General features: G+C 45.9%; 1 protein-coding gene across 1 annotated transcript in view; it reads right to left on the bottom strand.

Moving 5' to 3' along the window:
* LOC126456317 (E3 ubiquitin-protein ligase lubel) overlaps positions 1 to 24,473 on the bottom strand; it is a 464,483-nt gene that overhangs the window by 424,807 nt on the left and 15,203 nt on the right. The gene's annotated exons all lie outside the window — the stretch shown is intronic.

Genomic DNA, 24,473 nt, shown 5'->3' with positions numbered 1-24,473 from the left:
GGTATACAATATCAGAAGCTGGTTTAAAAACCTTCCCAATGATACCTCATTCAGCCCTGCACAATTAATGAATGTTGGGAAAAAGGGATATTGACTTGAGAAATAATATATGTGATTTTAGTTTAGCAGTCTGAGTTGCAGTACATCACAGACGATCAGATCCACAAATTAGTATCCCGTCATCCCGCTGACAATATACTCAGGTGGTTAACTGCCCTCTATGATGTAAATTCGAAACTCAATGTGCTCGTAAAGTGAATGCAAGAAACTCTCTTGTTTCTCATTACAGTAACAGAATTCAACCAGAAAAACGCTGAAAGGTAACACCTCCACACACGTAAACGAACGCGTCTGAAAGAGTGGAAGTGAGTGATTAAGGGAAGTGTGTGGGTGTTTACATGTATGTATGTATGTGTGTGTGGGAGAGAGAGAGAGAGAGAGAGAGAGGAGAGTGAGAAGAGAGAGACAGGGAGCTGGTGAGTAAGCACATAGTGGTCCACCCGCCCCTTCCATTCTAGTTTCATGATGCAACACACAGCTAAAAGATTAGAATAAACGACAAGTCTGGTTTTACACGCCATAAGATAGCAGAAATCGTTAACAGCATTCTTAATTCAATATTGAAAAGAAGAGGATAGATTTACAATTTCGTAAACCGTTGGAATTACGTGGACTGCGCATGACTGTCAGGTGAAATCTGCTTAAAAACCTGCATAATATACGACGTACTGTGCGTGATAAAGCTCAGCTAATGTGGGAAGAGGAAGACAGGCAGAATGATAACCAATGTTGACCTTCTTAATGCGCTCATACAACACGAGGAAGTTGTAAGACAGAAGGATGTTGTGGCTCACTCCTCTAACTCTACTATTCTTCCTTCTGCTATTTTTACAACTCCCGCTGAATTGGTTTCTTTCGTACAAGATCTTAAAACAAATGAAAACTTCTACTCTACCTATATCTTCTAAGCAGATGTCTTCATACTTATCTCTGAAATATCACTTTACTTTAATTTTGGTAAATAAGTATTATGGGCTGCTATTTTGTTACGTCTCTGAGGAACCAAATTTTCTTCACTACACGAGCAAGTAAATTTTCAGTTTTATACTGTAGAAACATGGTCTGTCTTCTGCATTCTTCGTCTTAAATGAGCACATTGACAACGCCGACCTCACCAGATATCATAATCTTTGATACTATATCATAGATCACATGTAAATGGCAGTAAATAAAATATAAATTCAGTACACACCACATTACGTGAGATATTTAAAGGAGTTTTCTACAGGCTTAGAATAACCACTGGTAAGATGAAATCTTGTTTACTAGTTTAAATTTCTTAACATCACAGCAAACATAATCGATTTTTGTTACAATATGTTACAGGAAAAACACCTGCAGTCACCTTCTCAATACTACGCAAGTTAGCAGCAACACTGACCGAGTAAAGTCTCTGCCACATGGTATGCGATATCTACACGGCTAAACTTCAGATCCCCCCGGAACCGAGGAGATTATCTTTACGTTACGCCATTCGCCGTCATTAGCAGTGTTAGTTATTGGCTTGTCCGATAAGATAAGAAGGCAATCGATGTTCCATCTCTGGAGTTAGGTGATTGTCGGAGCGCGATAGTTCCCGCCCGCTGGGAATCGACGTAATTAGAGGGCCGATCTCACCCTCCAAATTATTATTAATGGCGCATTGTAACTCAAGTAGCTCAGTCCTAATTGACGCACATTCCAGGGGCGCGATCAATAACATCGTCGGATGCGCACAAATCCTTGCAATCGGACTGCAGCACCATTAAAACATACCATGCATTAACTAATTTCTAAAACAAATCATCTTGTAAACTTAAGCAGTGGAATTTTAATTACAGAAACAGCTGAATGAAACACACACACACACACCGACACACATCTGTGCTTGCTTAAATATGGATTGACCTGCAAAGAAGTAAAGGAAGACTCAAGTAATTCATTACTATTCCTTTAGTCCGCCAATTTTGTCTGAGACTACCCGTTTTAATGTGCTAAATTTTGTGAATAGAAAAATAGATGATAGGTAAATGTTCAAAAATACGAATTGTCAATCTTTAGGTACAAATACCTTTATACTAGTAATGAGAAACCGCTTTATGTTAGACACAATAATCCCTTATTCATAGTGGTCAACCAAAGAAAAAGTCTATGACAGTATGTTTCCCAGAATCCTGGTATATGTTCAATTCCTCCCTCGGGCTTAACACAATCGTAAATAGTATCCTAGGTTTCTCTGACGCTAGCTGATGCCTTCACCGAAGGTACTTTAGCAAGAGAAAACTGCAGAAGTTCATAAAGGTCGCTTTTACACTCTAATACGATTTTTGAAACCCTGAGAACACAGGAGTTCGTGTTGGTTGGTTGGTTTGGGGAAGGAGACCAGACAGCGAGGTCATCGGTCTCATCGGATTAGGGAAGGACGGGGAAGGAAGTCGGCCGTGCCCTTTGAAAGGAACCATCCCGGCATTTGCCTGGACCGATTTAGGGAAGTCACGGAAAACCTAAATCAGGATGGCCGGACGCTGGATTGAACCGTCGTCCTCCCGAATGCGAATCCAGTGTCTAACCATTGCGCCACCTCGCTCCGCACAGGAGTTCGTGTCCCTAACTAGAAAATTTACAGCATCTGCGTTTAACCCTAGTGTCGACACAGCTGCATCTTACCCTTACCTCCTAATTATTCAAATAATGTAATACTGAAATAGCTGTCTAGAAACTAGAGAGGGGGGTCTAGTAAAAATGGAAAAAAAATTAATTTTCTCACAGCTGGTGTCGCTTTAGCTTCTCCTATTGTCTGCAACACGTGCCACTGTTCATTACATGTCACCTGCTACCCTGTTCGCCGGCCGAAGTGGCCGTGCGGTTAAAGGCGCTGCAGTCTGGAACCGCAAGACCGCTACGGTCGCAGGTTCGAATCCTGCCTCGGGCATGGATGTTTGTGATGTCCTTAGGTTAGTTAGGTTTAACTAGTTCTAAGTTCTAGGGGACTAATGACCTCAGCAGTTGAGTCCCATAGTGCTCAGAGCCATTTGAACCATTTTTTTGCTACCCTGTTCTGCTCGAAAGGCGAGTTAAAAAAATGACGCTTTTGATTCCAAGGGCCACGGGGGAGCGTACTTCGCCCTGTGGCAATACAGGAACGAGCATTGGGATTGCATTCTGTCCGTATAAATTGGGCAGCTCGTCACACGTTAAATAACAAGCAACAATCGTGTGAGGTTGTCACACGAACTCACCAACAAAGAAACAGTAGACAGCTCAGACACATGACGAAGAAACGTGGTAATCATTTATTGCCACAACAAAGGACAGTTTCTCGCCGAATTTTTGTTGCAATGACGCGCTATAAATCCTAGTTTCTGCTTATAAATTGCAAGTCAGCCTATTCAAAACAACGGTGATAACATTGTAACGCAGAACTTCTTCACTGTATCCCAAACTTCTTCACTGCACTACTGCAAGGTGCAGCAGAGAGGAACTGTGAATCGACAAAATAGTTACGTTTAAATACATACAATATAAAGTTCAAAAATTTCTGCTCATCGAAACTAAAAAGTTAAACAGTGGTATTTACGTGTACGAATATTCGAAGCGCCCATTTACGTGAGCATGAAGTTCTTTGTGGAGTGCCCGCCGGAGTGGCCGAGCGGTTCTAGGCGCTACAGTTTGGAACCGCGTGACCGCTACGGTCGCAGGTTCGAATCCTGCCTCGCGCATGGATGTGTGTGATTTCCTTAGGTTAGTTAGCTTTAAGTAGTTCTAAGTTCTAGGGGACTGATGACCTCAGATGTTAAGTCCCATGGTGCTCAGAGCCATTTGAACCATTTTTTTCTTTGTGGAGTTAATGCCTTGCAGGGATGATAAATTTCAAGAGCTTAAAATGTTTCGATAGCACTGCAGTTAAAGTCATAGAAACTTCTTGTAGTGACAGAAAATGGAAATTCGTTGTTTGTGTTGTACCTGTGTCTTAAATGGGAAACCAAGTTGAAAACTGGTATTGTTTTGTTGTTTATGCATTTAGTTCAAATGGTTCAAATGGCTCTGAGAACTATGGGACTTAACATCTGAGGTCCTCAGTCCCCTAGAACTTAGAACTACTTAAACCTAACTAACCTAAGGACATCACACACATCCATGCCCGAGCCAGGATTCGAACTTGCGACCATAGCGGTCGCGCGGTTTCACACTGAAGCGCGTAGAACCGCTCGGCCACAGCGGCCGGCTTCCGTTTAGTTTCAAAGTCAGCACTATAGCTGCTACGATTAGGTCTGAGCCATGTCAGGCTATAAATCATGGCACGACTGTCTCTTCGTAAGGACTTAGTGGAGGTAATTTGCATATATTTTCATCCGACGTGTGAATGGCGGGCTGATATTTATCTACTGTATATTGTGTGGATGACTATTATCAGCACTTGGGTAGTTATCATAGTGTTTTCCTTTTTATCGATTATTATTGGCGGCCGCCACCATAACGTCTCCTTTCATGCATTGCTCAACCTTTTTATGGTTCCGTACGAAAATGGGTCTGGTTGTCTGGTCCGACGGTTAAAAGCCCTGTTTGACAGGAACAGATAGATGTATACAGTTGAAATTTATGTCACGTACTAAAGTCTATAGCCCTTCGCCGGTATAAAAAATTTAAATATCGAAGTCAATGCAATCAAAAGACAAGACCATTTACGTCACATTTGGATACTCGCAAACTCACACACCAAAACCTTACTGTACCTCCCGTTGACCTAGAATCATGAAATTTGGCAAGATGCAAGAATCCACAGTACAAGAAAAGGACAAAATTCGAAAGTTGTTAATTTCTAATTATATCACACTAAATATTTTGTTTTGTGCTTCTCCAAAATCCTGGAATTCCCAGTACCGATATCTTGCCAGTATCAATATCGATAACAGACAAAAATAGTCGAGATTCTCGATTCCCGGGATAGATGAAGTACGTGTATACATAATTAAGCTTGGATCATGTCAAAGTACGTGTCAACCTTACGTAACACCACTACATGTGATTTTTTTTTCTGGATGCAAAACAGTAATCACATGAAACGCATACAGTATTTTTTTTTTACTATCGAACGACTGAGAAATTCTGAAAATAATGGAAGGCTCTTGAAGTGGAAGAAATTCTTTATGTTATATATATTTTATCTAAGGAAGATTAGAAGACACTAACAATCTCTCGGCACACCTGTCATCTAATGGCGACAAACCATTATGTCGCGACGCGACGGTTGATAAAACGCTGATCTTCCATCACTTGTTTAGTCTCACTTTGGGCGCAGTAACGTAGCCGAACGGTTAGCGCCGCTGCCTTCGATGCAGAAGGGCACCTGTTCGATTCCTGGTACCTCCTCGGATTTTACCGATGCACGGAGGTCCAGAACTGGGTTCGCCCAGCCTCTTGAAGCTAAATGACGAGCTGCTTGGAAAAAGAAGCAGTGGCATCACCAGAATTCATACAGTGGCAATAATAGCTGGAGGAACTGCCGACAAGCTTATCACACATCCCAAGACCGTACATTGCTCCTCGCACTGCCTTGTTGGCAGCATTCGGCCAGCCGGAACGCAGTCAGGCGTAATCCCTGTTTTGTGGGAAGTACATGGCTTCTACGGAGTGGGGGGAATATTTACACCTTTAAACAGGAGAAGACCTGCAAGAGCCCGGAGAATCGCACTGCGCATTATTAAAAGACGGCCGTTTTTGCGGTTCAGAAACCCTGAGCCATTGTAGGCAATCCTGTTTCGCAGTCTACTTCGTCGCAACAGCTGTACGCCACACACCTGAAGTGACACGGAACGCCCTTGTGGGTGCGTAAACACAGTATTTGATACTGCCAACAGTTGTTTCATTAACACAGCTGCCACTAATTCTGGGTCTCGTTTCTCGCTACCACTGTGACATATTTGACTCAGAGCTAGGGCTCTTAAACAGTTTACCGAGCGAGGTGGCGCAGTGGTTAGGACACTGTACTCGCATTCTCGAGGACGATGGTTCAATCCCGGGTCCGGCCATCCTGATTTAGGTTTTCCGTGATTTAGCTAAATCGCTTCAGGCAAATGCCGGGATGGTTCCTTAGAAAGGGCACGGCCGATTTCCTTCCCCATCCTTCCCTAATCCCTGCTTGTGCTCCGTCTATAATGACCTCGTTGTCGACGGGACGTTAAACAGTAATCTCCTCCTCTCCTCCTCCTCTTAAACAGTATACGTACAGAAAGAGATTTTAACTCTGCAGCGGAGTGTGCGCTGATATGAAACTTCCTGGCAGATTAAAACTGTGTGCCCTACCGAGACTCGAACTCGGGACCTTTGGCTTTCGCGGGCAAGTGCTCTACCATCTGAGCTACCGAAGCACGACTCACAGCCGGTACTCACAGCTGTTACTTCTGCCAGTACCTCGTCTCCTACCTTCCAAACTTTACAGAAGCTCTCCTGCGAACCTTGCAGAACTAGCACTCCTGAAAGAAAGGATATTGCGGAGACATGGCTTAGCCACAGCCTGGGGGATGTTTCCAGAATGAGATTTTCACTCTGCAGCGGAGTGTGCGCTGATATGAAACTTCCTGGCAGATTAAACCTGTGTGCCCGACCGAGACTCGAACTCGGGACCTTTGCCTTTCGCTCTACCATCTGAGCTACCGAAGCACGACTCACGGCCGGTACTCACAGCTTTTACTTCTGCCAGTTTTAATCTGCCAGGGAGTTTCAGTATACGTACAGTTGGAGTTCCTTAACGTCAGAATTAGTAAGGTATTGATGAATTTGGAAAAATTTAAAACTACGAAGAGCTGCTGTTGGAATAATTCTTTAGTTACTACCGGTTTAGATCTTCTGATCATCTGCAATCATCATAAAATTTTTCACAGCAGACTACATGGAAATTTTTTTATTGTGGCCACGGTTAAAATAAAAGCCATCTTGGATCAAGTTAATAAACTTCATATACTGTCAATCAGGTTCCACCTTCTCATGTCGAGGCAGTCGACCTGCTGAACAGACGTATGGAACATGGTTTATAGTAATGAAGCTGATTAATCAATAGTTTTTATTTTATACATGCCCACAGTAAAAACGTTGCTGTGTAGGCTGTTTTAAATAATTTTATGGTGACCAAAGACGATCAGAAGATCTAAGCCAGTAGTAAATAAAGAATTATTCTAACAGCCGCTCTTGCCGGTTTCTACGTATGACTTTTTTCAAAAAGTTAAGAGCTGTAGGGCACCAGTTGCACATAATATATGATTGAATAGCTCGGTGCTTAACGCCCCCGTGCCAGTTTCTGCAAATGACACGTCTACTTTTAAATGAAAGGGAGGTGAGACCTTAACGTTCCGTCGAGGTCGTTACAAGCAACGATTGGGGAAGGATGGGAAAGAAAACTAGCTGCGCTCTATTCGAATGGGCCTCTCACCATCCGTGCAAAGCGAGGTAGGAAAATCACGGAAAATATAAGAGGGAGGTTCGGCAGGGACCTGAAACCTGGCCGTGTAGAATACGAGTACGTTATCTTAATTCATAACTTTACTTCTACAAAAAACAGCGACTTGAGAAAGCATTAGTCTTGCTGAAAAGTAGCAAGATTCAAATGGCAATCTCCCCAGATTTAGTTTCCCTTTTTTTACCCTCTCAAACAGTTAAGAAGTACATATTACTAAATTAAAATCCTCCGCCGCGATTCTGAAGGCTAATCTCAGGAACTACAGTATGGATCTTGATACGGTTTTCAATAGACTGGTTCATGATGAAGGTTTGTGTACGTAATGTAGTACTGCTGCTGCGCCAGAAAATTCGTCCAGTCGCAGATACAAGGGAAACTCCCCATCACACCCTACACAGATTTAGTGATAAAATAGTCAGGTGGATAGCCCGTCAAAAACTGAATATAGATCAAGCATGAAAATAAGAAGAAGGTGTTCTAAAATGTGAAAGAAGAAGCAAAATAAGCAAAATAGAAACAGTGAACGGTCCAAGCTCAGGATGTATAACATCGAGGGGACTGCAAGAATCATGGCCTCGTGGTTGTGTGGTCGCAGTGTAGGACGTTAAAGTGGGAAATCCATGTGCAACTCTCTCTCGTGCCCCTTTTTTCTTTCACGAAATTGTGAACTTTCCGCCCGGTCATTGACGTGACTGTTCTCTTTCTGTAGTCTTAGCAATTGTCAAACTAAAAGTTGATTATCGAATATGAGACATGTGGTAAGAATATATTACCGTCACAAGTAAACGTTATGAATAGTGAGAGGAGGCGATATGCTGCATAGATCTCTGCCGACTTTTTGGCCGAGCGGTTCTAGGTGCTACCGCCTGGAACCGCGCGACCGCTACGGTCGCAGGTTCGAATCCTGCCTCGGACGTGGATGTGTGTGATGTTCTTAGGTTAGTTAGGTTTAAGTAGTTCTAAGTTCTAGGGGACTGATGACCTCAGATGTTAAGTCCCATAGTGCTTAGACCAATTTGAACCATTTTTAGAGCCAACTGAAATAACTTTACAGTGTGAGGACGCAGTTACCAGCAGTGACGAAAAAAATGGTTCAACTGGCTCTGAGCACTATGCGACTTAACTTCTGAGGTCATCAGTCGCCTAGAACTTAGAACTAATTAAACCTAACTAATCTAAGGACATCACACACATCCATGACCGAGGCAGGATTCGAACCTGCGACCATAGCGGTCGCTCGGCTCCAGACTGTAGCGCCTAGAACAGCTCGGCCACTCCGGCCGACAGCAGTGACGAAGACCCCACATGTTTTAAATGCAGATTGCCATACGGATAATAGTTCTAGCCCGTAGCAGCGCTGAGGGACGCGGGGAAACAGTAATTTTGGTTGCAGGGAACGCCCGCGCATACTGTTTTACAAACAAAGTTTCGTACCTCTCGAGTAGCGAGGCTAAGTAAACAGAAAACAACACTACTGGCAACTTCAACCCCCACGTATTTGCCTCTGCAGCTGTTCCGTGCCAAGCGTTCAGTGACCCGTCAAAACAAGGGATGTTTGCTTAGTAAGCGACTGCAGTTCTTTGTTGAACGCGCCAGAGCTGTGTCGGCAGTTAGTCTCACTGTCCGCCAGAGACAAACAGCAGGCGGCCACACCCAATGCAGGCCGCGTCAGTAGGTTACTGACAAGCTTTTCAGCACCGCAAAGTTGGTTCACGTTATTTACCAAACGTTCCCACCATTTTCACATGCATGCACGTCCGAAGGAACAGTGCATCGAACTTCGCAGACACTGTCAAATACAGACACTGCACTGGTGTGATTCTAAAGTCCTTAGACTCGTTATCAAACATCGACTGCGCACAAATGTAGAGTTCTACAGATAAATTACCGTGACGGGTGGTAGAACAGATACATCTCCGTATTTTAAAATCACTTTTTCGTTTTTTTTAGCCATTAGAGCTCGGAAAGTTGACGGGATTGAGTTTTTATGGGTGGGCAGGACGCAACGTTTTATTTTGGCTGGAGAGCCATCGATAGTTCTAAAAATTCCTTCTAGCTTGCTCCAAAGAAGTGTATTGGGACTCTTTATATTCACGTTGTGTGGTAATGTCTGTTACAAAATAATAATAATATGAAACTCAGATTTTTCCATCTGATTCGGGTATTTACGACAGGCGTTCAACAAGTAATGCAGCACAATTTTTTTCTCAGCCCATTTCGATCGAAAAATGACGAATTTGTTGTGGGACAGCGTGTATTATTCCCGATTCAGCCCCTATAATTGCATGAAATTCTTACAGATGGCGACACTATATACAAACGTTCTTATTCAAAATGGCGTCTGTCTATACGTAGCCTTCAAAATGGAATCTGTAACTGAGGTGCGTTCCAAGCAGAGAGCTGCCATTGAGTGTGTTTTGGCGGGAAACCAGAATATTGCAGATATCCATAGGTGCTTGCAGATTGTCTACGGACACCTGGCAGTGGATAAAAGCACGATGAGTCGTTGGGCGAGGCGTCTGCCATCATCACAACAAAGTCGCTCAAATCTGTCCGGCCGGCCAGAGTGGCCGAGCGGTTCTAGGCGCTTCAGTCTGGAACCGCGCGACCGCTACGGTCGCAGGTTTGAATCCTGCCTCGGGCATGGATGCGTGTGATGTCCTTAGGTTAGTTAGGCTTAAGTAGTTCTAAGTTGTACGGGACTGATGGCCTCAGATGTTAAGTCCCATAGTGCTGAGAGCCATTTGAAACCTGTCCGATCTCCCGCGTCCCGGCCGTCCGCACACAGATGTGACTCTTGCCATGTCGTAACGTGCACACTTTCTCATTCAAGGTGACAGACATCTCGCTGCACACCTGAACTCCTCTGTTGGTAGTGCTGACACACTCGTCCACTAGTTGGGGTACTCAAAGGACTGTGCCCGCAACATGCCTCCCCGTCTAACGGAAGACGTAAAGAGAAACTAAGGGTCACCTGCGCGGAATGGCTTGCGCGTTAGGAGCTGATTGAGATAATTTTTTTTCTCTAAGATCGTCACAGGCGATGGGTTCATCACTTCGAAACGGCAGCCCATGGCGTGGAGCTACGCCATCTCTCCTCCGAAGAAAAAGTTCAAAGCCGCACCCTCAGCCGCCTCCATGACGACGCAAGGCCTCACACAAGTTTGCGCACTCGAAAGGAGCTCACAAAACTTCATTGGCCTTTTCTTGCTCACCCACCCTACAGGCCGAATCTCGCACCTTCCGACTTCCATCTGTTTGACCCAGTGAAGGATGCATTCCGCGGCAAGCAGCTCGTGGATGATGGGGGGGGGGGGGGGGGGGGGGTTACTGATGCAGCAAGACGCTGCTCCGACGTCGACGAGTGGAGCGGTACCATGCCGGCACGCAGACCCACCCAGCAAGGCGGCGCAAGGCCGATGCATTGAACGGACAGTGTGTGGAAAAACAAGGTTTTGTAGCCCAAAGAATGGGAAATAATATGGTGTATTGGAATCCCGAATAAAACCAACCTGCTTTCAGAAAAAAATTGTTGCATTACTTACTGAACGCCCCCCGTACAATGAAGTATTGTTGTAAAAGTGCTGTGCGAAACTTCATTCAGATACTGATAAGATTTCCAAGTGGCTCGAAGATCGGCAATTTGCTTTGAATTTTCAAAAATGTTATATTTTCCACTTCACAAAACACAAAAACAGTATCATACGACTACAATACCGTTAGGTCACAAAAGGAAACTGTCCACTCATACAAATGACTGGGTGCAGTAGTTTGCGTGGATATAAAATAGACTGATCACGTAGGCTCAATCGGAAGTAAAACGACTCGTAGACCTAGGTTCATTGGTAAGATACTGCCAAAGCGCAACAAATCCATACAGGAATTTGTTTACATGACGCTGTAACGATCCAGCCTATAATACTACCGCGTGAGGCAGCGCAGTGGTTAGTACACTGGACCCGCGTCCGGCCATCCGGATTTAGATTTTCTGTGATTTCAGTTAACCGCTCCAGTCAACTGCTGGGATGGTTCCTTTGACAGGGCTCGGCCGATTTCCTTCGCCATCCGTGACACAATACGAGTTTGTGCTCCGTCTCTAATGACCTCGATGTCGACGGGACGTTTAACTCAATCTCCCTTCTGCTGCTGAAATACACTCCTGGAAATTGAAATAAGAACACCGTGAATTCATTGTCCCAGGAAGGGGAAACTTTATTGATACATTCCTGGGGTCAGATACATCACATGATCACACTGACAGAACCACAGACACATAGACACAGGCAACAGAGCATGCACAATGTCGGCACTAGTACAGTGTATATCCACCTTTCGCAGCAATGCAGGCTGCTATTCTCCCATGGAGACGATCGTAGAGATGCTGGATGTAGTCCTGTGGAACGGCTTGCCATGCCATTTCCACCTGGCGCCTCAGTTGGACCAGCGTTCGTGCTGGACGTGCAGACCGCGTGAGACGACGCTTCATCCAGTCCCAAACATGCTCAATGGGGGACAGATCCGGAGATCTTGCTGGCCAGGGTAGTTGACTTACACCTTCTAGAGCACGTTGGATGGCACGGGATACATGCGGACGTGCATGGTCCTGTTGGAACAGCAAGTTCCCTTGCCGGTCTAGGAATGGTAGAACGATGGGTTCGATGACGGTTTGGATGTACCGTGCACTATTCAGTGTCCCCTCGACGATCACCAGTGGTGTACGGCCAGTGTAGGAGATCGCTCCCCACACCATGATGCCGGGTGTTGGCCCTGTGTGCCTCGGTCGTATGCAGTCCTGATTGTGGCGCTCACCTGCACGGCGCCAAACACGCATACGACCATCATTGGCACCAAGGCAGAAGCGACTCTCATCGCTGAAGACGACACGTCTCCATTCGTGCCTCCATTCACGCCTGTCGCGACACCACTGGAGGCGGGCTGCACGATGTTGGGGCGCGAGCGGAAGACGGCCTAATGGTGTGCGGGACCGTAGCCCAGCTTCATGGAGACGGTTACGAATGGTCCTCGCCGATACCCCAGGAGCAACAGTGTCCCTAATTTCCTGGGAAGTGGCGGTGCGGTCCCCTACGGCACTGCGTAGGATCCTACGGTCTTGGCGTGCATCCGTGCGTCGCTGCGGTCCGGTCCCAGGTCGACGGGCACGTGCACCTTCCGCCGACCACTGGCGACAACATCGATGTACTGTGGAGACCTCACGCCCCACGTGTTGAGCAATTCGGCGGTACGTCCACCCGGCCTCCCGCATGCCCACTATACGCCCTCGCTCAAAGTCCGTCAACTGCACATACGGTTCACGTCCACGCTGTCGTGGCATGCTACCAGTGTTAAAGACTGCGATGGAGCTCCGTATGCCACGGCAAACTGGCTGACACTGACGGCGGCGGTGCACAAATGCTGCGCAGCTAGCGCCATTCGACGGCCAACACCGCGGTTCCTGGTGTGTCCGCTGTGCCGTGCGTGTGATCATTGCTTGTACAGCCCTCTCGCAGTGTCCGGAGCAAGTATGGTGGGTCTGACACACCGGTGTCAATGTGTTCTTTTTTCCATTTCCAGGAGTGTATATGGGAAGGCAATATTACAGCTAGGAAAGAGGAAGCAGATAAAGATAAGTTGGAAAAGGCAACGAGAAGAATTTGCAGAGTGCTGAAAGACATAAGTCGAATCAAAGCCTCTGGAAAAAGCAATGTTCCCTCAAAATTTCTCCGATCCTCGGGAGAGCCAGCCCTAACTAAACAATAACAACCGGTGTGCAAGACACGCGAAAGACCTTCAGACTTCAAGAAGAATGTAATCATCCCAATTCAAAAACAGGAAGCTGCTGTCCTCTGCGAATATTACCGATCCATCAGTTTAATAAGTTGTGCTTGCAAAATACTGACAAATTTTGTATACAAAAGAAAGGAAAAACTGGTAGAAGTCGAACTCAAGTACGATCAGTTTCCAGAGAAACGTAAGAACACCAGAGGCAATACTGACCCTGTCACTTATAGTAGAAGATAAACTGAAGAAAGGCAAGCCTTCGTTTATAGCTTTTGAAGATTTGGAGAAATCTTTTAACAATGTCGACTGGATACATAGATAAATACACTCTTTGAAGTGAAGATACCAGGGATATAATACAGGTAGCGAAAAGTTATACACAACTTGCGCACAAGCCAGACTGCAGCTATAAAAGCCGAAGGACGTGAAAGGGAAACCGTACTTTGTCCAGCCGCATATTATTTAATTTGTAAATCGAGCAAGCAATAAAGGAAACGAGGGAAAAATTTGGAGAGGGAATTAAAGGACAGAATGAAGAAATAAAAACATTGAGCTTTGCTATAACTTTGTAACTCTGGTAGAGACATCAGGGGTCATGGAAGAGAAGTTGAATGGACTGGGTAGTGCCTTGAAGGGAGATTATAAGATGAATATCAACAAAAGTAAAAGAAGAGTAAGAGAGTGTAGTCGACTTAAATGGGATGATATTGACAGAAAGGTTAGGAAACGAAAGAACAGAAGTATTCGATGAGCTTTGCTATGTGGGCAACAAAACAACCGGTGATGGCTCAAGTAGAAAGGATGTAAAATACAGACTGGTTATAGCACGAAAAGCAAATCCGAAGAAGAGGAATCTGCTAACATCTAATAAAAATTTAAATGTTAGAAAGTCTTTTCTGAAGGTGTGTAGTCTTTTGTGGAAGCGAAGCGTGGGCGATAAGCAATGCAGACAAGAAGAAAACAGAAACTTTTGAAATGTGTCGCTATAGACGAATGCTGAATATTGGATGGGTAGATCGATTAAAAAATGACGGGATACTGAATCGAACTGAGCAAAAAAGAAATTTGTGACACAACTTGGATAAACAAAGATCGGTTGATGGAACGCGTACTGAGGCTTTCGGTAATGGAGGGAAATGTGGCGGGTAAAAATTGTAGAGGGAGACCAAGTGATGAATATTATACGTAAGTTCAAGTGGATGAGGTTTGCAGCAATTATTTGGAGTTGAAGAGGCTTGCACAGGACACAGTAGCGTGAATTGCAACATCAACACAGCTTTCGACCTGAAGACCGCCAGCCGCGGTGGCCGAGCGGTTCTAGGCGCTTCAGTCCGGAACCACGCTGCTGCTGTGGTCGCAAGTTCGAATCCCGCCTTGGGCATGGGTGTGTGTGATGTCCTTAGGTTAGTTAGGTTTCAGTACTTCTAAGTTTAAGGGACTGATGACCTCGGATTTTAAGTCCCATCGTGCTTAGAACCATTTGAACCTGAAGAACACAACAACGATATATGAAATCCAGACGAGATAGGACTAACTGGGAACATTGTACGTACACAAAGGAGTGCAACACGAATGTTTATACGTTTAATCGATGCATGGGAGCGCTCATCGGTAATGTGAATATCCCAACTAGCAGACGCTTGGGAAAGACACCAACTATACCGCAAAAGCCTACACACAAATATTCAGGAAAAGTATTAAGTGAGCAATCTAGGAATATACTAGAACCCCTGCATATTGCTCTTGTAGGGACAACGACGACAGTATCAGACTAATTAAAGTATACACAAATCCATGTAAGTAACTATCTCTCAATCACTCCATAGTCTACTGGAATGGGAAGAAACATTACTAGATAATACAATGAGTAGTAGTACTCTCTGCCTTACACTTCACAGCGGTTTGCAGAATTTGGATGTAGAATAGAGGAGACATAATGCCCACTTGCCCCAAACAATACTGTCTCGAAGCTCCCCTAGTTTCGCAGCACACGTTTAGCACGTTTTAGCGGTCACCTCTGCGTGACACAAACTGGATTGTCACGGGCGTACAGCGGCAGGCTTCTCGGCTGCTTTGTAGGTCAGGCCAGCCGCTTGTCAGCTCCCGCACAGCCCAGGGTCTGCAGGTCAAAGACCCGCCCGAAGCTAACGAGGATCGATCACCTGACTTTCACTGACCGCAATCACTCAGGGGGAGCCCACAGCTATTGATCCATCACCGCCGAAATGCTACTGAATAGTGCCATATTGTAACGAGACCAACGCGGCCGCAAAAGGGAGAGTTAAACTCTGTGTCTTTGCGGCGATAACAGACGTCACAGGGTACGGCGAGCAGTCGTTAAACAAAACACATGCAGTCAGTGGCATAACTAGCATCTCTGGGACCCGGGGCAGACTTCTACATTGCACCCTACTCCACCTCATCCTGTCAGCTGACCTCACCACCGCTTAAGGTATCTCTCTCAGCAATTTGGTCTGCTTTTGTTGTTCAATACCTATCTGGAATCAGACTGGGCTGACTCTAGCTGCACATTGCAAAACCGAAATTGCAAACATCTGTGGAAACACCAGAGAGAATTCACCTGGCGACTCTTAGGAAAGACACCCGGTATATATATAAAAGAACCCTTCACCGACCCCTCTGCCCGTCCGTGCTTCTTGCTTTTCTGTTCCTGAATGAGTCAATAAAAATAAATAACCACGAAGCCTATGTGGTTTTCAGAAATGGCTGAATATTTTAGGTAAGGTTCTTTTTAGGTCTGAAGCTCTCCTGTTACCTGTTTCGACAAGAAGTCACCAGATACCCAGTTCCAGAGCCCAAGCCAACCAAAGCGTCACAATTGGTAAGTTATTACAAAAATACAAGGAGCCGATGCTCCTGTTATTCAGAATAACTAAATTTTGTTATGGTCTGGTTGCAACGAATAGTTAACTAATTACTGTCTCATCCGACAGCAGGAAACCTCAAAATAAACGTTGTGTTCCTGTAAGAAGAAAACGCGAAGACAAGGGAACATTCTGTTTATGATATCAATCTGTTTAACATTATGGAACTGTTGCTCAACACAGTTCAGGCCGAATGTCGTCAAGATTTCTTTTCATACAGCGCCGCCTTCGTTCCATTTCAGTGTCCTCCGATCATTTGCCTTCTTGTTCTTCGTTCCCCTCATCCTTCGTCCTCCCTCTTCCTCTTTTTTCTGCCCTTACTCTTTTTTTTTCAGCCACCACAAAAATCTAATGGTGCCTAGATCACGGTCCGCGGCGACCATATAATAGTTACACCATTGCAAGCAACCCGAAAGAAATTAAGGAGAGCACGACGAAGCTACGAAAAGGCTTAAGAAAACGCCGATATGTGTTAAAGTGCCATCCACCACTTCATTCATCTGTAGTGTAAAATGAATAACGGGAAGCATTTTACACACAATTTGCGTGATGCGGAATTTGAAGAATGAAAACAGCAGAAGACAGTTTACTTCTAGAAAGTGTCGCCATGGTCATCCAACGGTGGTCTGTAGGCTACTGTAACATTTCAGGGTAGAAACCATCTGACAGTCGTTTTGACACATATTAAACTCCCTTAGACAATTTAAGGAAAATGCTCAGCTCAGCTCAACCGCTCTGTTTTCCTTATCCTGTGCGGCCGTCCAGGTATAGATTTTCGGTGATTTCTCTAAATCACAACGTACGTAGACAAGACAGGTTATCAGAGAACCAGTGACAATTTCCTGCGTGTTATTGCTATGCAGTGTCCCACTGTTAAAGGGAAGCTTGCTAATGGCCTGTGGAATTCTTGTAAAAACAGATTGCACCTGTAGGCTGCGCTGTCTTCATGTATCACGGTTAACCCTCTGCCCCGTATTGTCCCATCGAATTAGCTCGCGCCTGCAAATAGGCAAACCAATGAACAGATTTGTTGAGTGGCTGCGGCCCCACCTTCCCAAGAATTCGTGCCAGTTGTAAGATATGATCGAAAAGTTTCCGTTTGAGGTCGTTGCTGCAGCTTATATGCAACGTAGCGCGACACCGATGAGGGTATATGAGTGCCGACATATAGGCAAGGGATTAGTCTAGCGTTCGTATATTTCCGAGGTGCCCTCGGTGAAAGCGGAAACGTGAACTAGGGCGAGGTTATTATCAAATGCGTCCAAACAGGACCACCGTTCTGTTATTTTTTTCCTGACTGCCGAAGGACAAACACTGCTAACATCCATCGGAGAACGAATAACGTGTATGGGGCAGCAGGTTTGTCGAAAACCACCGTTGTGGAATGGTGCACCAAGAGCTGATGTGCTTCAAGATGATGCACGTCCTCATATCGCAAAATTTCGTAACGCAGCAATTACGCCAGCTCAACTGGGAGACACTCGATCACCTGCCCTATAGTTCTGATCTCTCACAATGCGACTATCGCACCTTCACTCGCTTAAAAAAGGCCTTGGAAGGTCGACGATTCCTCTCAGACGAAGATGTGCAGCAGGCGGTTACCGACTTCTTCACACAGCAGGACACTGTGTTTCACTAAACTGGTATCTTCAATCTGGCGCGTCTGTGACATGATTGTCTCTATGAACAAGACGATTTTGCCAGACCGGCATACCGATTCTGGATTGTACGGCCTTATAAGGGAAACTTTTTGATTTCCCCGTATAATTCAACGCACCTACTGTTGTTTGTCGATTCAGAAATTGTGCCCCATATTGAGTACCTGCGATGTGTGTTAGGAACTAGGTGAGACGCTCTGGCCACTGATATGTGTCTGTTTTCTGTCTGTCTTGTAGTATTTGCGATCGTCTTCCGAAAACCCGGAGGCACCTACGAATAACCTTGTTTGTCCCACCCCTCCCAGAGTTGGGAAACGAAAGCGATGAAAATGTTTTTTGTCATATTGTTACTTCTGACTGAAGCATTAATTAAAATCTTTCCCTCCAAAGAAAAAACTGATAACGGAAGGGATAAGGCGAATGACAAGAAGTGTTCCTTGTAACTGCACCGCCGATTTTGTTCCCCATCCCTTCCCAATCCAAGCTAATGCCCCGTCTCTAATAAATTCATCGTAGTCCGAACGATAAATCCAAATTTTACTTCCTTTGGACTGTAGAAGGAAATGGGCCGTGCTCTGTGAAAGGAACCCTCCCGACTTTAGGCTTAAGCAGATTATGGAAACAGGAGACTTAAATCCGAATGTCCGGACGGGGTAGTCAACGGCCCCTCTCCCGAATACGTGTCGTGTGTCTTAAGCATTGAGCCACCTCAGGTACGATTTCAAGGCTCAGTCTGCCCAGTTCGTAGACGTTTCTAAAAGAACCAGTAGTATCGGCTGGATTCTCTGCAATTAGGCCGTCAGGATAATAGTTGTCCCAGCTGCCGCGTACTGCAGAACTAGCATGAGACAAGCGGCAACGAACTGTTGGCAACATTCCAACAGCGTGTACCGGCGAATACGAGACACGATTGTGATCGCTCCAAGACACACTCCTGCAGTAAGTCATTTGTTTGTGACAGAGAGCAGTAGCGAGGCACTTTTTCCTTGTGGCAGGAGCTCTGGAAGAGGTGGGCAGCAGGCTGGGCTGTGGAGTACGCACGTCGCACGCAGGTGCCGGCAGCGGCCTCTGGCTCCGTCCCAGCCCAGGCCGGTATAAATACTGCAACTATGGCGTGCCGCTATTCCTGGCAGCTCGTCTGCACCACACCACACCACACCACACTAAGCACATCGCACTAAGCACCACACGTCACCATCATTAGCGCCCAGCTGCACTCCAACCAACACGCTTCCGGTTCCTAAAGAAAATCAGTAGTACTCCCACGATTTTAATACGCAAGTCGAAATCAAACGTGAATTAAATGATACAATGCTCCCACACGAGAAGGCGCTTTATTCATATACTAGCTGAGTATCCGGCGTTGCCCTGGTATGTGTTTATTCCTATCTTCTGATAGTCCATTTCCTCCTCCCCCCTCTCTATGTCCATCACCTCCATCTGTCCATTTCCTCCCGCCCCCTCTCCGTCCATCTCCTCCTCTCACCTGTAATTCCGTCTCCTCCTCCCCCCTTCCTTTGTCAATCTCCTCTTTCCCTCTATGTCCATCAACTCTTGCCCCCTCTCCTTTCTCAACTGCTCCCCTTTCCTTTCTGTACTCATCTCCTCTTCTTCCATCTTTCTTTTCCTTTTCTCTCTCCATTTCCTCCTCTCCTTCTGTCTGTTCACTTCCTCCTCCCCTTTTCTCTACTCTCTCTCCCTCCCCCTGTCTCTGTCCTTATCCTCCTCCTTTGTTTCTTTGTCCATTTCCTCCTCTCCTCTCCTTTCACTCTGTCCATATCCCCCTCCCCTATCTCTGTCCGTCTCTTCATGCTCCTATCTCCGCCTATCTCCTCTTTCCCATCGCTGTCTCCCCATCTTCTCCCCCCCTTTTTCTGCCCACCTTATCATGCTCACACCAATAGAAGGCTGGTGGTTCTTTCCCCTCCAGTATCACTCTCCATATTGTGACTAATATGTGTACCAAATTTGATTGAAATCGTTCCAGGGGTTTAGAATGGGTTTTTTACCTGTCACTTTGTCCGCATACGCAACTTGTATCCGCGGACCCAACCGAATAGCCAGCCGGAGTGGCCGAACGGTTCTAGGCGCTACAGTCTGCAACCGCGCGACCGCTACGGTCGCAGGTTCGAATCCTGCCTCGGGCATGGATGTGTGTGATGTCCTTAGGTTAGTTAGGTTTAAGAAGTTCTAAGTTCTAGGGGACTGATGACCACAGTAGTAAAGTCCCATAGTGCTCAGAGCCATTTGAACCCAATCGAATAGCGCGCGCGCCCTGCCGTCGCATCGCTTGCCACAGTTTCCCGCCGCGACCGCCGGTGGCGCATGACGTTGCCGCCGACCGATGACGTCGTCCCATTGCTGAGGGGGGGCCTACAGCGCCCTCTGGCTGCACGATATAACAGGAGCGCTGGCCCCGAGTCAGGGGGTCTGGCAGACAGCTCGCCGCAGTCATCAGTGCCGTCGTTCGTTGTGTGGTTAGCTAGCTCGCTGTATGATTCAGTATTGTATAACGACTTAGGCCACGAATCAGGACCGAGCGAGGTGGCGCAGTGGTTAGACACTGGACTCGCATTCGGGAGGACGACGGTTCAATCCCGCGTCCGGCCATCCTGATTTAGGTTTTCCGTGATTTCCCTAAATCACTCCAGGCAAATGCCGGGATGGTTCCTCTGAAAGGGCACGGCCGACTTCCTTCCCCATCCTTCCCTAATCCGATGAGACCGATGACCACGCTGTCTGGTCTCCTTCCCCAAAAACTACCAACGAACCAACGAATCAGGAATATTCTTTGGACATTAATTGGAACTGTATCTACGGTACACTCTTAGCTGTCAATAAAGCTAGTTGATACTAGCTGACGCTTGTCACTAATAGTTTTCCTGCCACCAGATTTTAGTCACAACCTGGTCACGTCCTACTCCATATCCCGGGCAGCCATAAAACATACAGTGTTGTACGTCTGTAGTAAAGGTCACGCATGATGTGGTAGTCTTTCATGCATCTCAGAGTTTATGGCGTCATATCTCGTAAACTAAGAGTCGCACAATGATGTAATTTTTCTAGTACCTTAGGCGACATATGTAAATACTATAACAAAATGTGTCGCGAATGCAGCTGACAGTAAAGAATAAATTAAAACGTCATGCTACATGAGGCAGTTTCACTGTATGAACAGCGAAAATGTAGTGAGCGATAAACTTTTTCCTTTCATCATTTTGTGTGGGTCATCAGCGAGAAAAAGTTTCGTAAAGGGTCGATATTATCTGCAAAGTCTATTGCAAGTCACTAAGTGCTCTAATTCTCAAATACTACATGACTAGAGTATGACTATTCGTGCGTCAAGTGCTACATTGCTTTTTCACCCCACCCCTCCACAAAGCTTCTTTCCAACAGTAAGTACATGTGTACCAAACAATTCTTTCTCAGCGTAGTGCCAATCGTCTTCCCCTACGAGAGTATGATTTCATACCTGAACTCTACCTTCCCTATCAACCACAACATAGCTTATCCCAACCATTCCAAACGCAGATTCCAGTCCGCCATTCCCTTGTCCAGCTACCTCACCTCTCATAACATCTACGTCCAACTTTCAGTTTTCTCCCGGATAGATATTATGTAGTGGGGAGTTTTTGGTGCCTTATTTGAGAGGTAATTTAATCACTCATACTACACTACTGGCTATTAAAATTGCTACACCAAGAAGAAATGCAGATGATAAACGGGTATTCATTGGACAAATATATTATACTAGAACTGACATGTGATTACATTTTCACGCAATTTGGGTGCATAGATCCTGAGAAAGCTGTACAACCACCACTGGCCGTAATAACGGCCTTGATACGCCTGGGCATTGAGTCAAACTGAGCTTGAATGGCGTGTACAGGTACAGCTGCCCATGTAGCTTCAACACGATACCACAGTTCATCAAGAGTAGTGACTGGCGTATTGTGACGAGCCAGTTGCTCGGCCACCATTGACCAGACGTTTTAAATTGGTGAGAGATCTGGAAAATGTGCTGCCCAGGGCAGCAGTCGAACATTTTCTGTATCCAGAAAGGCCCGTACATCGTGCATTAACCTGCTGAAATGTAGGGTTTCGCAGGGATCGAATGAAGGGAGAAAATGGCTCTGAGCAATATGGGACTTAACATCTTAGGTCATCAGTCCCCTAGAACTTAGAACTACTTAAACCTAATCAACCTAAGGACAACATACACATCCATGGCCGAGGCAGGATTCGAACCTGCGACCGTAGCAGTCCCGCGGTTCCGGACTGCAGCGCCTAGAACCGGAATGCAGGGTAGAGCCATGGATCGTAACACATCTGAAATGTAACGTCCACTGTTCAAAGTGCCGTCAATGCGAACAAGAGGTGACCGAGACGTGTAAGGAATGGCACCCCATACCACCACGCCGGGTGATACGGCAGTATGGCGATGACGAATACACGCTACCAATGTGCGTTCACCGCGATGTCGCCAAACAAGGATGCGACAATCATGATGCTGTAAACAGAACCTGGATTCATCCGAAAAAATGACGTTTTGCCATCCGTGCACTCAGGTTCGTCGTTGAGTACACCATCGCAGGCGCACCTGTCTGTGATGAAGCGTCAAGGGTAACCGCAGCCATGGTCTCCGAGCTGATAGTCCATGCTGCTGCAAACGTCATCGAACTGTTCGTGCAGACGGTTGTTGTCTTGCAAACGTCCCCATCTATTGACTCAGGGATCGAGACGTGGTTGCACGAACCGTTACAGCCATGCGGATAAGATGCCTGTCATCTCGACTGCTAGTGATGCGAGGCCTTTGAGATCCAGCACGTCGTTCCTTATTACCCTCCTGAACCCACCGATTCCATATTCTGTTAACAGTCATTGGATCTCGACCAACGCGAGCAGCAATGTCACGATACGGTAAACCGCAAACGCGATAGGCTACAGTCCGACCTTTATCAAAGTTGGAAACGTGATGGTATGCATTTCTCCTCCTTACACGAGGCATCACAACAACGTTTCGCCAGGCAACGCTGGTCAACTGCTGTTTGTGTATGAGAAATCGGTTGGAAACTTTCCTCATGTCAGCACGTTGTAGGTGTCGCCACCGGCGCCAACCTTGTGTGAATGCTCTGAAAAGCTAATCATTTGCATATTACAGCATCTTCTTCCTGTCGGTTAAATTTCGCGTCTACAGCACATCATATTCGTGGTGTACCAATTTTAATAGCCTGTTGTGTAAAAGGAGGCGTGCAGTATTGTACCGTTGTAAAGCACTCACAGTAGAATTCGGCGGTCAGAGACTTTGAATGCCGACCACTAAAGAGTAGTGAGTAACAAAGCTATTCCCTTTCAACACTTCGACTGCGGCCCAAGCTGCCTGTTGGTGACGCTACTGTGAAGTGGAAACGCGAAGGAATAACCACAGCTAAAGCAAGCCGAGGCAGGCCTCAGGTACTGTCGAACAGGGGCCGTCGATCTTAGTGGAAGGTGGTTGTGAAAAATTGCACGAAATCTGCGGAAGTAATCAATCACTCGTGGTTCTAAAGTTGCGACCAGCAATGCAGCTAGCACAATGACTACGCTTGGGAGTTAAGAAGAATGGGGTACAGTGGTCGACCAGCTCATCATAAGCCACGGATTCCTGCAGTCGATGCTAAGCGACGCTTGAAGTGATGTAAAGAGCGACGCCAGAGTGACACCACTGGACAATGAATGACTGGGAACTAGACGGTTTGGATAACGAATCATGCTGAGTTCGTATAGGTTCGGCGAGTTCCTGGTGAACGTTACCTGCCATTATGTGTATTACCAATACTGAAGTACAGCGGAGGTCGCATTACAGCTCCAATAGTGTTTTTCGTGGTTCGGATATGACCCACTTATTGCACTTAAGAAAACAACAAATGTGGAAGGATGTGAATACACTTTACAGCTTTGTGTGCAGTATACGTTAGAGGAAGAGTTCGGAGATGGTAATCATTTGTATCGGCATGACTATGCACCCTGTTATAAAGCAGCGTGGTTTGTGGAGAGAAACATTCGTGAAAGTCCTTGGTCTACCCAGAGTCACGACCTGAACCCAATGGACCACCTTAATGATACGTTAGAACGTCGATTAGGTTCCAGACCCCAGCGTCCATCATCACTATATTCTCTCGTTTCGGCTCTTGAGGAAGAATGGGCTGCCATTCCTCCACAGACATTGAGACACCTCATTGATAGTGTCTCCAGCAGAGTTGAAGCAATAATTAAGGCGAAGGATGAACACAGCTCATTTTAATTCCCACTAACAGATGTTCTGATACTTTTCATCAGATGGTGTGTGAATGAATAAAACTACTGGACGCTCAAATTATGAAAGAAGGTTGCTCGGACTGAGAAATCAACGTACGTCAGGCAATCTATTCCACTGGTCAGCATTTCGCCGATGAGGTGAAGATACGAGAGTGGTACTAAAATTTTCATTATCACTTCTAAACAGTCAGGCTGTAACAATGAAACTGTCTGATAGCTTTAGTCATTCAGTGCGACACATTTTTACTAATGATGGGTGACTTGGTGGACACCTTGTTTCTTGAAGTGGAACAAGGGTTCCAGTCTACATACTCTTAAATTGACGCGTGTCCAAGGAAAATCATGTGATATTGTTGTTGTGAT

Source organism: Schistocerca serialis, chromosome 2 (genome assembly GCF_023864345.2).
Source record: "Schistocerca serialis cubense isolate TAMUIC-IGC-003099 chromosome 2, iqSchSeri2.2, whole genome shotgun sequence".
NCBI lineage: Eukaryota > Metazoa > Arthropoda > Insecta > Orthoptera > Acrididae > Schistocerca > Schistocerca serialis.
Note: the sequence above shows the minus strand (reverse complement) of the source record. Positions and strands in the feature narration are given on the sequence as shown.